Below are 15,719 nucleotides of genomic sequence, written 5' to 3'. Positions count from 1 at the left end.
ACCTCTTTCTAGTTTTACTCATAAACATAAGAAAATGAGAATGACTAGAAATTACAAGTGTATATCTATCATTACAATTGTAAAAATAAGTTGCCTGTTGCACAGAGGTTATGTTCTGATAACAACATCTACGGTGGAAAGGAAAATACTCACGTGAAGTACAACAGCCATCTTCGAAACCAAGAGGAACAGCATTCATACTTCTTGTGTTTTATGAATGCGAGTCAATCAGTATCCATTGCATTTCCACCGATGGCCAGCACTATTCTGAGTTCTCATATGGGGCCACAAGACAGAAAATGAGAATGGTTGTTGAATTCACATAAAGTATACGCTTTGAGACTATGCTCTCTGTCAGTTTCATCTACTTCCTCTAGCAAGGAACAATTTTGCTATGCTATTTGATCATTGTTATAGCCTTTAGAAATTTGAGTGCATTAACATTACAAACTAGATCATATTTTTATACATCACTATATGAAGAGGAGCTCGCATGTTACACACTAACCATTTTCTTTTTTAGTCTATGCAGATCAATTTCTTAGAGCTGTCTATGCAACTCCATTAGCAGCAGAGTTAATAAATAGTAGCTTTCCTATTCACAGGTATTGACCAATTGGGCAGACTAAATAGAGCTGGCTGATTCTTCTTTGGTCATATAGGCAACAAGAGGTAACATCATTATTGCTGGATTATTGAATATCAAGTAGGAGAATTCAGTAACATGCTTTAGTCTTCTTAAGGGCTTCTTGGGAATACAGAAAATTAACAAAAAGAAGAAAAAATATCTGTTAGTAGTACATTTATAAGTTTTATCAGCAAAATTATTCAAGTATCTATTTTCCTATCACCTTTAGCTCATAAATGACAGCTTCGTCTTACTAATTATGAAAGCCAAAAGTTTAATGTTATCTCTGACACCAGCTTTTCTCTGATATGTATGTCACATTCATCAGCAAGTTCTGTCACCTATAGATTTGAATTCAAACATAAAATCCACAGATTCTCACAATGTCTATATTTACTGCCTTGCCAAGGTGTCACAATCTTTCACTTGAAGTGCAGTAATACCCTCTTAATAAGTGAATAAAATGTGGAGTAAAGTACCATCTAGTCTGTAGCAAAATCACAGTATAGTGGTTGAGACAGAGAAAAAATTAAAGTGGTGTAAGACTATATATGTGCACGTATATATTTATACATATGCATGTTTATCAGGTGTGCATTTTTTAAAACATACATAGCTTTACAAAGAATAAGACATAAAAACCCTCTAATACCATGCAAATAATACATACAATTGAAATATTCTAAAATATACATATCCATCAGTGATCCATCAGGATCTGGAATAGTTCAATACGTTCCTCCAAATCCACAAAATGTGGTTATAAGAGCTTCTGAAGTCCAAGTGCTAGACTGGCTTAAATATCAATCTTGAATCCTAACTATGGTGGGTCATGTATACTGATTTTCATTCTGTGGAACAAAGCATATAATTTAACCTCACTAAGGTATAGTCATCATTCCTATTGAAATGATGCATATGCCAAACAATTTTAGGTTTTTGATTTGCATTTTATAATATACACTGAAGAAAATTGATAGGACTAATAATTATAAGGCTAATAATTGTAACAGAGTACAAAATCCATCAGAATTGTTACATATTCAAAGCAGGTAGATGGAATTTTCACTCAGTTGTTGTTTATTAATTGTCTCCTTGTTTCTAGGCTCTGCTCAGTCCAGAAATCCAGTAACGAATAACAAAGAGTCTCCAAACTCAGAGTTCACACCTCATTTCTATAATGTATCAAGAAATATGGTCCTTGCTATATATCTGTGTTTTTTTCTTTAGTTGCAACAGTATAGATAACAACTGCCTTATTTGTCTTTCCTTAAAATGATATAAGACGTCATGCCTTATGTATAATTATAAAACAGTAAATTATTAGACACAATTAGCTCATGAAATTGTGTGCTACATTTTACAATTTGTAATTTCTACTAAACTTTTGTTTTTATTAGTGCCATTAAGCATAACGTTTGTTTTACTAATGAAAGTTCAGTAGAATTCTTGAGATATTTTATAATAAGCTAAGTGTGGTTTTGCATAGGATTTTCCCTTCATCTGTACAATATTATTTAAAAATCAGTTTTTGTAAAATGAGCCAACTGTTTTTTATTGTAATGTATATATTATTAGTAAATTGCTGATTGCCATTTTATATGCAACCTGCTAGGTGCTGAGTTTATATTTACCAGTTAAATAACCACTTGGCTGACTTAAGTCATGACTTCTTCATCTTCTTCTTATAGTTGGCAATAGGTGTAGGCGTGTGTCTGGGCCACTCGCCCAACTGTACCAGTGGTTCCCTTTCATTTCCTTTCCCTGATTCAGCAGCCAGCATGAGTGACAGGATGGTCACCGATCTTCTAGACAAAAAATAGCTTGACAAGAGTTAGTGTTTCCACTGTGTTAGTCATATGGGAGTCCTCTCTGTGGTCAGTACCTGTATGGAAAAAGAATGAAAAGTGTGTTTTCACTGATAACATTCCTTCAAGTATATTTTGTTTCAAAGAAAAACAAACCGCAAAGATGATTCCAGTCAGACATCCAAATGTTTCCTCTGAGTCACAGACCCGCTACCACAAACTGAGGTAAGGGATTCCCTAAGTAGGTATCTCGGTTTTCTATCGACCCTAAAGGCTCTTAGATACAGATTTGAGTGGCCAAGTTTTATTTAGCTTGCTGACTTTTAAATTTCATTCAGTGAGTTTTGGTTTTTTTTTTTTTGTTTTGTTTTTGTTTTTGTTTTTTTACTGCTCTGTGCAAAGCTCAAAGCTATGTTCTATAACACATAGAAAGTGGAATAAAGGAGTTCCCCACAATGAGATAGTTTATAGGTATATCAAATGAGTGTAAGAAACTGTAAAACTAGCTACATGATTCGGAGATTATAATTAGCATCTTAAAAGAGTGTTTGGGGGATTTAGAGGAAAAAGGATCACATCTTTTTGGAAATACCAAGAAGGCTTCATACAGATAGTAAGAATGATTTTCCATTTGTGAAATTGTAGAATTTCAATGCTTAGCAAGAGGGTGACTTTTTAGGGAGAAGGAACATCATGAGCACTTCAGGCAGGTAAATGATCCAGTTGGATTGGCCTCTTGGATGCAAGCAGAGATTCATTAGCATTAAAAGCTAAACAGTTAAGTTGGCTTTAATTTTGTGTGCTAATCTGACCAGACTGTATTTAATGTGGTAGCCAGTTTTTTTATTTTTATTTTTTATTTTTTAGTGTAATAACATGACCTATGTGCGATTTAGAAAAACTAATCTGAATTCTTCATTAGAATAACATGGTGTCAGGAAAGACTATGGAAATGATACCAGTGAGGAGAAAGCAGGGAAAGAAGGATACAGTGTAAGGTAGAGAAAAAGGAACAAGAAAGGAAGAGTTGACAAAGTAGGAATTATATGATTAACTGATTATGAGAGACATTTGATAGAAGGCACTAATAATTTTTATTTTGACTTTGGCCTAGTATGACCCAATTGTTTTTAACAGATTGAGGGAAATGTGAATAGATTTGGCTTTTGCCCTATAGGGTTTGATTTCCCAGTTATTTCTCCAGGTAGTTTATCTAGTAAACAGTTAAAAATAGGGAGCAGCAAGTCCAGGGAAAATTGGAAATCATCCAGTTGGAGGTAATTATGACAGTCGCTAAATGACAAATTGAGGGTCTGTATTTTCTTGACAGTGCTGTAGTGTAATCAGTGTGTGGTCTGATTAGCCTTGTGCTACATTTTCCAGTGACTTCATCTTGATTTTGCTTCCCTTGTGGCTTCTAGCTAAAATGCTTGGGTGTGCCATGGCTGGTAGAGATTGTCACATTGTCCATGTCCACTCATTCTTTCCTTCTTTACTCAACCCAAAATAATACATGTTATGTGCTCAACAAGGTATTAATTACAGTCTCATACAAGGATGAGTGAAATCAAGTTCTTGAGACACCTGGGTGACTCAGTAGGTTAAGTGTCTGACTCTTGATTTTGGCTCAGGTCATGATCCACACTTCGTGGGATCGGGCCCCATGTTGGCCTCTGTACTGTCAGCACAGAGCCCGCCTCGGATTCTCTCTCTCTTCTCTCTCTCCCCTCCCCTGCCTGCGCTTGCTCTCTCTCTTTCAAAATAGATAAACAAACAAACAAACAAACAAAAAATAAAGCAAATTCTTGCCCTCACAGAACTAAGTTTGGTTAGCAGAGTTGGAAGTCATTGCTAGTAAGCCTGTTTTTTTTTTTTTCCATAATTTCCATTACATTGATAAATTTGTGGTCAAGGCTAACTTAGAAATCAGTTAGCAAATATATTTATTAAAAAATATCCAAGAAGCATTTAGCAAGTGGATATGAGAAAAAGAAAATCATTTAGGAGACTGTATTCATGAGAAATAAAATCATACTTTGGCAATAATTGCCCTTCTGTGGGAAGTCGTCTTTTTCAGTCTGGCATACAAAACAATTTGGACTGTGTTACTTGTTTATAATAAAACAGAATTTTTATACTATTTAAATCATATTTCTGATTCTTGAACTTAAATGCTACTGTCTAAATTTGTTTTAATATGTCACATTAGATTTATTTCATTTGGACTGTGGAGGCTGACTTTCATGTTGCCAGGTATTTATTTGTACTTTTCTTTTTTTTTTTTTCTTCCCTTTCTTTCTTTTCTTTGGTTTAGTTTGCTTTTCTTTGCTTTTTTTCTTCCTTTTTTTAAGATCTTACATGAAGTGTGAGACTGAGATTCTATGTCTGCATAGAATGTAAATATATATATATATATATAAATAGTCATCTTGTCATTATGGCCCTAATGATCCCCTTAATGTTTCATTTAATTCATCACTATCTTGGTGGACAACAATAACTGGATAAGCTATAGAAATAGGCACTTCTTAACTGCTTAATTACATTTCACTGAATAAGACTAGTTTTATCAAATTTTGCTACCTGCAGTGCGAACACCTTGTTATCATTAGTAATGTTGCAAGCCACCAGGTATAAGGTATGCTTTCTGCAGTTTTAAGACTCTAAAACTCTATTTTTAAAAACTGACCTTTTGAAAACCTTTTCTTAATCCAAGAAATCTATTTCCACTTAAATAATGGTATATCTGCGTACATTACTTGCCGATGTTAGTATTTAATTTCCTCTCTATTGTAGTTAAGGAAAAAGAACAATTAGTAACAATAATATTAGTAATAATAGGGTATTGTTTCAGTATGCCACTTCTACCTGGAAAATAATAGATTAGGCAGTATGACGGAACATTACATTTCTGTTTTCTCCTTGGTCACTTTGGCCTTTCTGAATTATCTATGATTATGTGCCTATAAGAAAACCTTTGGAATTTTAAAACTGTAAGGACACTACTAACAACATTAAGAAAGACAAAAGACGTGTAGCTTTTAACATTGCATTACTTTTAAGGCTTATTTGGGAGATAAGGGTTTACCAGTACCTCTCTATCTCCTCTGTGAATCCTCACAGATGATATTGTTTAGAAAGCATCACTATCTTGGTGAGAGTTTTATAAGGTATAGTGTCTGAATAAGGACTTCTGCGGGATCACATCACAGATATTGAAGTAGTGGAAAAAAACTTCCATTAACTTGGAATATTTGGAGCAATTCAAAGTAGGTGCAGAGCATCATTTCTCTGTAAATTTCCTGAGTAATACCTATCATTAAGTATCTGTAAGTATTTTGTGTACACATAACATTATATTATTTTATGCTCTAACTAGTTCCTTATGCAGAGATCAAAGTTTTTGAAAATATAATGGTTTCTTTTTACTGGACTTACTTTTATCCTCCTCTTTTTCTACTTTTTCCATTGGGGATACACTCTCTAAAGTTGTTTAAAAAGAAAAGAAAACACCTTTAGATCTTTGGGTTTCCTTACTCCGCCAAGGAAAACATTGAATATGAACATCAAATGCTCCAGTAACATTTCTATGATTTGTCATTAAACTATTTTCCTTCCTTTGAATTTTCTTTTAAATGGTCTGTAAGTCTATAAAAGACCATGGTACCTCGAAAGTCAACAATTTGTTTTAAATTAAATTTTTATTAATTTGGTTCAATTTTTTAAATTGGAAATTGAACTTCGATGGTTACTCTATCTATATAATATTAGTGTTCATGTGTTAGGAAAGTTCCAAAACTTACAAAGGAAATAGTAATAAAGTTTTTGATAGGGACTTCAAATGTTTATCTACAAAAGTATATATAAGGGACAAATATATAACTGAAAACACTCATAACTTCTTAAAACAACTTTCTTTGAAATTGATATTTTGTATCCTTTTTAAAGAAGATATTACCTTAAAAATGCTACATTTACAATACTATCTATATACTCTATTTTAAAATAGAGGTTAAGAGTTCACAAACTGTTAATTATGTATAAACCCAAAAGAATAAAATCTTCCAGAAACTAAACATATTTTCTTTTTAACTGATAATAATTGAGAATTTTAAGTAGAAATCTTTATTTAGCTAATGTATTTGGCATTAATGTCCTAAATCCATTGGTAGGTTTGAAGAAGAAAAGGTAAATTAGGTAATTGTTTCTGTTTTGGAAATGTCCATTCAAGCTTTAGGGAGGAAAAGAGTTATATTATTTCAAGAAATAAATGGCTGTTTCTCCCTGAACACATGTTCATGGACACAAAAATGTTTATGGACCTAATAAGTATTTTTCTACTCTTTGTTACCTATTTTTATCTCCATGATTTTACTAGAACTATCAAATTGAGTTAATGCTCTCTCTATAAAATAAATACTTATTATATTTAAATTTTGTGTTCTAAATCTTTTATCAGATTCAGTTCTGCAACACCTCAACATTTAGCAGTAGTGGGAAGGAAATTCACCTCCACAGCCTGGATAGCAACTAAGTTAAAAATAGTGTCATTTAAAATGCCTAGAATATGGCAAATGAAAGACTGCACAATTCATGTTTTATTTTCTTCTTTCAGTGTGTATAGACTTGGCACATTATTGATAGGTAAAGCTAGAGTTCACGTATCCAACTTTTTATTGATAAGATTTATATCATCAATATTGAAATTATGATCATTAGAGATAGTCACAAAAGTAAATATCTATGTAAAAATATAGATATAAATATATAAAAGTGTGTATATATAATAAATATATATATTTATATTTAATAAATATATATGTAGATATATATATCTCAATGCAATAATATATCTTGAGATGTTTTCTAACACAAGATTTTGTTAACCCGCATACCAAACTGTTTTTACAAAGTAATTGGTAGAAGGCTATTATCATAAAATCCATCCCCCTCCCTCCTGCAGATTATAAATTTTAATTATAGCCATTATATCTCTCTGATGGGGCTGAGGCAAATTAAGGCTGAAAAGAAGTATGTGCTCAGCAAGGACAGAGGTTGGTTTTCTTTTATGGGAGAATGGACACTGGTAATCGTACATCAAATTCTGTGACTCTTCTTTGATAACTGAATAGCAAACTAAAAATTATACAATGTCGACTCTGTACTTACCTTTAGAAGGTATATTTTAGTATAACTAAAGTATCAAAGAGTAAATGTTTAATTTAAATATCCTCTTGAAAAAAACAATTGCCCACCTTCTTTGGGAACTAAAAAGATTCAAAGGACTTTACTGTGTTATTCCTTTGGTGATTTTTTTTTTTTTTACCTGATGAACACAAACTTGTCATTACTTTGCCTTTTTATTGCCATTGAATGCCTGAAGATTAAAGATGGTTTTTCCTTTACATTTAACAGTTCTTTAACAACAACAGTAGCCCCAAACCACAAACACTTTTTGGAGTACTTACTGATCATGTCACGATACGGCATAAATTACCTCAGATTTTGTATTTTTCAATTCTAAAATGTCCATTGGTTCTTTTTAATTGTTTTCCTTTCTCTTTTGAGATTCCTTTTTATTTTTAATTACAAGCGCATTTTCCTTTGTGTCCATGAACAAAATTATAACAGCTGCTTTATAATTCTTTTCCGCTAATTTCAACATCTGGATCATCTCAGATCCGTTGCAAATTCTCTCGAATACCTGTCAATTTTTTTTTTCCTGTGTCCTGGGCATTGTGAAGGAGAATACTGTAGGGATTCCAGTTTGGCTATAGTCTTTAAAAAGATGATTGGTTTTTGTTTGTGTTTGTACTCACTTAACTAGACTGAATTCAAACTCAAAAATACCTTTCCTGGGTGGAAAGTCTTGGGAATCTAAAAGTTTCCTTCTTTTAGCCTTGCCTGGGCTGTTTAGGTCTGCAATGTACATGCATCATTCAGGTGTTAGCCAGAGATTCAGACAGATCTCATGTGCACAGTTTGAGACTTTTTGAATACGGGTCTCCCCTTTCTTGTATTTCCTTTCTTTTCCCCTTGCTGTGACACCTCCCAAACACATTCCTATGGTTCCTCAAAGCCATAAGTTTTAATCTGAGTTCTTGTCACTTCGCAGGCCAGAGCCTGGGGCCTAGTTTCAGGCAAACCACCCCCCCCACCCCCGCCCCAGCAAAAAAAAGAAAAAAAAAAATTGGGAAACTCATCCAGTGACATTTCCATTTTCCAAATGGTGACTCCTCAGTATTTTCTGCCGGGTTCTGGTTATTCTCCAGTGCTTCCAGAAAACTGCTCATTGTATTTATTTATCCCTCAGCAATTATGATTGTTGTTTGTGGGAGGAAAGTTCAGATACAAGCCACTCTATCACTGGTGGAGGCAGAATATCCTCCCCAAATTTTCATATCCAATTCCCTAGCAAATTTATCTCTAGCAGGGAAGAGTTGGTTCATTAATTTCACTTCAGATTCTCTCTCTCCCTCTCCCTCTGCACCTCCCCCAGTGGTTCTCCCTCTCTCTATCTCTCAAATTAAAAAAAAAAAAAAAAGGATACTGTTCAAAATATCTTCAACCTACTTCCCAGTACTATGAGGAGGAAATATGTTTTATTCATCATAATTACTGTTAAAAATATCTGTATCCTCCAACAATATGTAATTACTATTAATGTTTGCTGAATTTCATGCAATCACCTCTACATAAAACAGTGCAGATGAGGGACACCTGGGTGGCTCAGTCAGTTCGGCATCTGACTCATGGCTTTGGCTCAGGTCATGAACTCATGCTTTGTGGGATCAAGCCCCGTGTTGGGCTCTGTGCTGACAGTGCAGAACCCGCTTGGGATTCTCTCTCTCTGTCTTCGCCCCTCTTCCCACATTTTCTCTCTCTAAAAAAGTAAATAAACATTAAAAAATGTTTTTAAATACTGTGAATACATGACCATTTTAGCACTAAGATCTAAAATACACATATAAAAATATGTATTCTAACATATATTTGAAATCACTTTGAGTATAGATTATATTTTTACATCATAACATCAAAATGTGTCGTTTTTTTATAGTTCCATGTTGTTTTTTAAAAATGACAGCATTTTTAGATGTCTTTGTGGCACATACAATAATGGCAACTATAGTTGATTATGTCTTTGCTTTTAGGATATAATTTAAATCTTTTTCCATATATTCATCTAATAATGAGAGAATTACAAACTATTGTAGAAAACATTCCCTTTTAGACTTAAAAATATATACTTTAATAATGATGTACCAAATTTGGTATGTACTTCCTTCATTCACCTTACTGTAACTTTTAAAAATATGTCACATAACAAAAAAATGCACATAAAAATGTTAATCTTTTTTTTTCTATTTGCCATCATGAATGTGTCTGTTTGTGTGGTGTGGAAACAGAGAACCATAAACATTAATTAGTAAAATAGCATCTTCTAGAATGACAGAAACTACCACTGTGCTATAAATGTGACACATTGGGGGAAAAATCCAAGAAAAAGATCATTTTCATGTGAGTTCTAAAGTAAGACACAGAATACCTCATTTTTTCCTGATATAGGAATTTTCAGCTGTAAAAAATAATGACAAAGAAAAAGCTTTAAAAGACAGATAAGGAATGTATTTTTGAAACTAGGCATTTTTGCCAATTGTGATTACTGTCTAATTCCACAAATATCTTTTAAAGCCAAGCCTGTCCAATGAACTTGACAAAATTACCAGAATTATGAAATCTTCTATAGAGACAACCATCCTGGGATCCCTGGAGACACTCTCATCTTAAGTCTTGTATAATGGCCAAACATTGTTAAAACATTCTCTGTTCACAGTCTCTTCCCTTGGTCTTCTCCTCACAATGTTAACATTAGAAGGATTTTAGTGCTGGATGCTACAGATCTGAAGCAGTTAACTTAGTTATTTACATTTCCCAGTTATGTACTGGAGGGGGAGGTTGAATTATTGACATACTTTTGGAAGAATAGATGAGTCTACAAAACAGGGCATTAGAAAAGGAAAGAAATGTATGAGATTAAAGATTAACCCGAATTAAAGAATCGTACGTCACTGTGTCAATAAAAATTAGAGCTGGATATCAAGGAATTATCTGCCTTGCAAAGTAATTGGTAAATTCTAGCGTGTGGTACATGTTTCAGCAGACTATTTCCTCTCAAAAGAACTAATTTGAATATTTTTGTACTTGTAGACTGTAATTTTTTTTTTTTTAATTTGAGATAGATACACACCTAGGTATTTTATAACATTTGATATGCCTTGTTTTTCAGTATAGTTATGCTTTTACTGTGAAAAAGATAGTTTATGGACACCTTAGTGGCTCATTAGGTTGAGCATTGAACTCTTAATTTCAGCTCAGGTCATGATCCCAGGGGCGAGGGATTGAGCCTGGCCTAGGAGTCTGCACTGAGTGTGGAGGCTGCTAGGGATTCTCTCTCTCTCCCTCTGCCCCTCTCCCCTGCTTGTACACACACTCTCTCTCTCTAAAATAAAAAAAGAAATAAAAAATACCTGTTAATACATTTAGATAAATTGCTACTTATTTTGATTTACGTTTTTGTTTTTTTTTGTTTTTTTGTTTTTTTTTTTCTTTTTTTCTGGTAAAGATTTCTCTGACATTAGGTTGTATATTCCTATACACAAGGCACTGTGATGTGTCCATCACCGTAAGACCTGGGCTATGCATTCAAAATTGAGTTAGCTATACCTAGAAGTCCTCAGGTATCCTAGATTCTTCCAGCATTATTCCTTCTTAGCCCGACAACTAAACAGCAAATGAAGCAGCAGATGACCACACAACAGATGTCTCACACTGGCATGATTTCAGCTTTGCTAACTGATTTCCAGCATTTTTTCCTGCTTGTCATTTCTTAAAATTGAATTCCTGGTGGAAAATTCTTTGGCCTTGATCTTTCCACCCTTTTTACTGGGCTTAACCTTGTCATCACAAGGTCCTTTCATTCAGTCAACAAATATTTACTGAATACGTTTCATGTGCCACACACTATTCTAAGTGCTTCCTACACATGCCTGAGGCAAACACAGATTGCTTCTCTTACACAATTTACATTCAAGCAGGAGGTGGAGAGGAAGACCCGTTAACAGTAAACGGGGAAAAGAAAGGAACCTTACTAGTATGCTAGAATGAGGTAGGTACTAAAAAAAAAAAAAAAAAAAAAAAAAAAAAAAAAAAAGCCAGAGTAAGGGATATCTGGAGTCAGGAATGCTGGCAGGGTTGTGCACTGCATTTTAAAGAGGGTGATCATTGAGGACTTACCGTCTGAGCAAGGAAAGGAAGTCACCTTGGAGATTGTTCTTCACAGAGGGAACACCAGCATGGAAGCATTCCTCACATTTGAGGCATGACAACTGGAGTGATCTGAATAAGGGAGGGAGTCATGTAAGATGAGGTTGAACGAAAGGTAGGAGAGGGGGGAGTCCAAGCAAGGCGTAGGCGCTGACAAAAATTTGTTTTCATTCTGTGGGAAAACGGGAGCCAAGGCAGGGGTCTATTCAAATATTCCAAGTATTTACTAGTCCCTATCTTTATTTCTCTTATTTTTTTTTTAAATTTTTTTTTCAACGTTTATTTATTTTTGGGACAGAGAGAGACAGAGCATGAACAGGGGAGGGGCAGAGAGAGAGGGAGACACAGAATCGGAAACAGGCTCCAGGCTCTGAGCCATCAGCCCAGAGCCCGACGCGGGGCTCGAACTCACGGACCGCGAGATCGTGACCTGGCTGAAGTCGGACGCTTAACCAACTGCGCCACCCAGGCGCCCCTTTATTTCTCTTATTAATAACAGAAGTGTGTTGACATACTTCATTACAATAGTAGGTTTGTCTGTTTTCCCTGTAGTCTTACAAGTTTTGCTGTAAATATTTCATTAGGTGAATACAAGTTAAGAACTATCGTATATCTCTGGTGAATTCAACATTAAAAATTATTATATAGGGTTATTTCTAATAGAGCTGATTGAATGTTCTAAAATCTAAAATCTTTTGTCTGACAGTGATATGTAGCTACTACAGTTTCTTTTGGCTACTATTTTTTGGTTTTTTGTTTTTTTTCTTTTTCTGCTTTTTTGCTTCTAACTTTTCCTAACTATTCATGGATGTACCTCTGAGAAGAAACAGATAGCTGAACGTTCAGTGTTTTCTTTATTCCTTTTACAATCTAATCTGATAATCTCTGTCTCTACAGAGACACTTTTTTTGTTACATTTGTAGTTATTGTGATCGTTAGGTCTTCCATATTTTTTATGCTCTTTCATTATCTTTTTTTTTAATTTTACGAGTTGATTAATGTTTTGTTATTAGCTTTAAGCTTTATTCATTTGATATACTGATTTGAGAATTACAAACATATTTTTGGTGATTAAGGCTAATTTTTTTAACATTTAGTGTGCTTATTTAATTAATTAAGGAATAGTAAATGAACAGCTTAGTCCCCACTGTAAAACACCAGGAAAAAAAATGTTTTCAAATTTAGCTAACATACGTTGGACCTTAGGAACTCACACTTTGATCCCTTTACTGTTAATATTGTCTCGTGCTCTAGTTTTGTCCTTTTGTTAGGTAGAAGTCTGGTACAGCAGTGGAAGGAACATCCTGAGGCAGAGTCCCAAGTCCTTGAGAGGAAAATGTGAGCAACAAGGGATGGAGGCAAGGATGGTGATAAATATGTTATACCTCAGAAGCCTGAGGACACAACCTGATCCTGTGGCTTCCAAGACCCTGGGACTAAAAGACCAAGAGCTACAAGGTGTAGAGCCATGGGTCCAGAGCTCATCTCTTTCCCCTCAGCCCCAGGGTAGCCCTTATCATCAACGTAATGCCTTTGCATTGTTAGTTATAGCCCCTATGCTTCTCCACAGACAAAGGCTGCCATGACAGTTCTGGTACAAACCTAATAGGGTAAAAAATTCCACCACCACCACCCCCCAACAACCTGTGGGTGGAGTCCCCCAAATGACAGAAAGCAGATTCCCTTAGAGAACACCCTAAGAGACAAGACCCTGCTTACACAAAAGGAAAGGACCTTGTAGCCTTAGGGCACTTGCCACCTCTGAGAGTGTACTGTCCTTCAGACACTTTGTGCTTGCTACTTGCCTTCTGGCTGCTTTATTCCAGCACAGATCCTCATGTAAATTGTTAAGTGGGGAATCCAAGAACCCAGACCTTCATCCGCACAACTCAGACTCCCCCACCCAAAACACTTGTTACAAAAGTGAATCCAGGGGCTCTTGGGTGGCTTGGTTGGTTAAGCGTCCGACTTCGGCTCAGGTCATGATCTCACGGTCCATGAGTTCGAGCCCCGTGTCAGGCTCTGTGCTGACAGCTCAGAGCCTGGAGCCTGTTTCAGATTCTGTGTCTCCCTCTCTCTCTGCCCCTCCCCTGTTCATGCTCTGTCTCTGTCTATCTCAAAAATAAATAAACGTTAAAAAAAAATTTAAAAAAGTGAATCCAAACGAAAACATTATTATAAATGTTATTTATGTTTTACGATAACATTATTTTATACAGACAGTATTTTTAGGATCCGTGTACTTGTTTAACAATTTCTTTGCTCATTGTTTCATTTTGCAATGCTTACTTTCTTTGTGGTGGAGTTATCTTTCTTCTTCCTACAGTATATCTTTTGGAAGTTTCTTTTATGACAGGTAGTGGTAAACTTTTCCCTTTTAAACTATATTTCTCCCTCATTCTTGTTAGTTTGGCTGCACGTATAACTCCAGATTGACAGTTATCCTTACTTTTCTGAAGCCTTTGAAGGTATCTGTTCCCTTTTTTCACTTCCATTTTTTGTTTTGAGGAGTGGCTGTTAAGCACACTGTGTCTGTGAATGTCTTTTTATTCTCTTCTCTTCTATTGGGAATAAGTTATACTTTCATCTATACATTTGTGGAGCTTTTTATCTGTCCTTGAAAATTTCATTTTTTTTTCTCCAGTATTGCTCTACGTTCATTTTGCTCTGTTCTCTTCTTGTTTAGATGTATGTTGGAAATGCTGCTTCTGTCCTCCATATCTCTTATCTTCCTTGACCTATTTTACTTTTCTCTCTGCAGCTTTTGGAGTTCGATCTTAACAACTATGTTATAGGTCAGATATGTTATTTTCATTGGATTGGTGCTGTTGTTCTTTTGAATCTTAAATTGCAGAAATATATATATTTTTTTCTAGAAGCCAGATTTTTTTTAAAAAGTTTACCTCCCCCCACCTCCAGTGTGGTTATTTTGATAGTATCTCAATATTTTTTATTTTATTTTTTTAATGTTTATTTATTTTTGAGAGAGACAGAGTGTGAGCAGGGGAGGCGCAGAGAGAGAAGGAGGCACAGAATCCGAAGCAGGCTCCAGGCTCTGAGCTGTCAGCACAGAGCCCTACACGGGGCTCAATGTGGGGCTCAAAGTCACGAATTGTGATATTGTGACCCAAGTTGAAGTCGGATGCTCAACCAACTGAGCCACGTAGGTGCCCCTCAGTATTTTTTTTTTTTTTTTAGTGAGCATTTAAATTCCCTAAACACATCAAATATATTGTATTTCTTTAAACATAAAGAAAGTTGCAAATTTAACTAATGTATGTTGCAGCTTGCTCAAGACTTAAAGTATCCAGATATTTTGCTGATACTGGTGTTTGTCTTCAAGCTAGCTAACCTTTTGCTTTTGTTCATTGCTTAGTATTCCCTGCTTCGGTTTTAGTTCATAATACACTTATGATAAGTTGTGTGTGTATGTATTTTTTTCTTACAATTACTGGAAAGTTATTTTAGCCTTTACCTTGGTTACAGATAGACATGACATTTAGGATAGGAAGAAGAGAAGATTTACTTGCATCATTTTGACATTATGTGTGACTGCCTGTAACAAATTGGCCAGATGTTAATCTAAATTCACCAAAATTACCATGTTATTAAAAACAATTGGCATTTAAATTATTTTTAAAAATCCACTTGGGTGGTTTTGTTAGTTAATTAAATTTGTCTCTAAAATTATTCAGAACAAATGATACTTATTTTGAGTTATGTAATTTTCCATGATAATGTGGGAAAATTAGCAGTTGCTTGTTCCTATTTTTTTAAATCTATTTCATCGTGGTAATTCCCAGGTTGAGATAGCAAAGTTAGGTAATGTTTTAAAAGAACAGCTTTTATACATATTGCTAGATGATCTTTTCCTCATAACATATATTAGATTTGTTTTGTATCCGTGTTTTGAATACAATATACAGCCTAAAGTTTTCAGTCTTTCAAGTCAGCTA

This window comes from Puma concolor, chromosome A2 (assembly GCF_028749965.1).
Source record: "Puma concolor isolate L17-30 chromosome A2, mPumCon1.1.hap2, whole genome shotgun sequence".
In the NCBI taxonomy this organism is placed as follows: domain Eukaryota; kingdom Metazoa; phylum Chordata; class Mammalia; order Carnivora; family Felidae; genus Puma; species Puma concolor.
The sequence above is the reverse complement of the archived record's forward strand: the minus strand, read 5'-3'. Positions refer to the sequence as shown.